The following is a 2,086-nucleotide window of genomic DNA, read 5'->3' as shown; positions in this document are numbered from 1 at the left end:
TTTGTAACAGCAAATAAAAGCCTACGTGGTGTCTAGAAATAAATTTAACAAAGATGTACAAGACCTTTGTAGAAAAATTAGTAAATATCATGAAAGAAGATAAAAATAGATCTAAACAGAGAGATACAGCATGTTTTAGATGTGATGATTACAAAATAAATACGATCCCAAACACGCTTTTTAAAAAAAAAGATTTAAGTACAACATAGCAAGAAGCACAACAGAGATTTACCTCTTTCAGATAGGTTCCTATGGTTTGTTGGGCCCCTAAAACTAGAAAAGAATAAACTTTAAGGACTACGCATGATCTTACAATCTGTGACACACAAAAGACAGAGCTGGCTTGCTCACTATCAAACATATAGGTAATGAAAAAATACAGAAATAGAAACCTCAGTACAATGCTGCCTCTTCCATTTGCATTTTATTTGTTGGGCTATCCATTCCAAAGATTTTGACACAAAAACTCTTCAGTTAAAGCAAAATACCTGTATAAAAGCGCCGATTTAGAGTAACTTCATGGACCCAGAGTAAAGTGTCAATGTTTTCCTTGGAGGTAAAAAATCTAAGGGAATCAGTGGTACTATGAGAGGCAGAGGTTATTGTCAAAGTTCCTTGATGAAATGTTTTCCACCTTTGCAAGCAGAGCACCTGCTGAAATCAGGTGGGCATATTAGAGGATTACTGCAGAGAAGAAATGCATTATCTTTTGGAAAGCTGTGCTCAAATCTGTCCAATATCATTATTTTTTCTCCTCATTTCCCTTTGTTGAAGAAACATTCCTGGTGCCCTTTTCTACCACGTTAAAATAAAGCTTTTATTTTATCCTTTGAGGAAGCAAGCTCAAGTGCAAATGTTCCTTCAGGTCACTTGTCTAAGCCTACTCTATTTAAACAGCTGTATTGCAAATGATAGAAGCACCAAGACTCTTGCCTTGTTAGCAGTAAGCCTTATGATGAGCAAGTCCCTAAATGCCATTACACTTCATACTTACTACTGCACACCAGCAAAAGAAAATCCCTGGGAAAGTATCTGTGTTGCAGTGGTTTAAAATGTTTCCCTATTTGTGTTCAACAACCGTAATCACTTAGATAAATGCCTGAGCTCCCAGCACTTTTCCTGCTATAAATGTTTTATTCTAGAATACTCTATTACTGGCAATGCCACCCCCAACACACACATGCACAATACCCACTGAAATATTTCAAGGACTAAAGTTCTAAAAACCCTTTCCCTGAGTCATACTTTTAAACCTTATATTTTCATGGGGAGTGGGTTCTAAATTTAAACCTGCTTCTCCGTTTGGATTCTGAGATATCATGTACATTTATTAGCCCATCTGCTTCCAAGAATGGCATCCGAGGAGCCTCAGAGCATTAAGTCTACACCCGGAGTCATTCACAGAAGGGGAGCAGAGATGTCAGAGCTGGAAAAATTGTAGATCATAGCAAGTGTATTGATATTTCTTGAAAATTAGTGTATGTTAGCCAACCACTGTTGGGTTTTTAAAATCTGCTCCGGCTGTTCACAAATCTGGAAAGTCAAGAGATGAAGAGCTAGAACATGGAAGGCAAAGAGTCAAAGGAAAAAGCCTTTACAAATTCAACTGTGAGAGTCTACAGTTGTGGGAGGAAGTACACCCACGGTGGTGGTGGAAATGGGGAAATTCTCAAGAAGCTTTTAATATTTAAACACTTTGCTAAATTCTAGAGCTTATTAAATATAAAATCACTCTGGTCAAGATGTGCAAAGGATGCCATTAACACAAACTCTCAATAGGGATACTGAGATCAACACTTAAACATTTTACATTAAAGGTCAATTTTCTTTTTTCTGAGACACAGTCTTGCTCTGTCACCCAGGCTGTATTGCAGTGGCATGATCTCAGCTCACTGCAACCTCCGCCTTCTGGGTTCAAGCAATTCTCATGCCTCAGCTTCCTGAGTAGCTGGGATGACAGGTACACACCACCATGCCCGGCTAATTTTTGTATTTTTAGTATAGACAGGGTTTCACCATTTTGGCGAGGCTGGTCTAGAACTCCTGACCTCAGGTGATGATGATTCTTCTCCTTTTCCTTCTCCTT

This window comes from Colobus angolensis, unplaced genomic scaffold, assembly GCF_000951035.1.
Source record: "Colobus angolensis palliatus isolate OR3802 unplaced genomic scaffold, Cang.pa_1.0 Scaffold3, whole genome shotgun sequence".
Lineage (NCBI taxonomy): Eukaryota > Metazoa > Chordata > Mammalia > Primates > Cercopithecidae > Colobus > Colobus angolensis.
The sequence above is the reverse complement of the archived record's forward strand: the minus strand, read 5'-3'. Positions refer to the sequence as shown.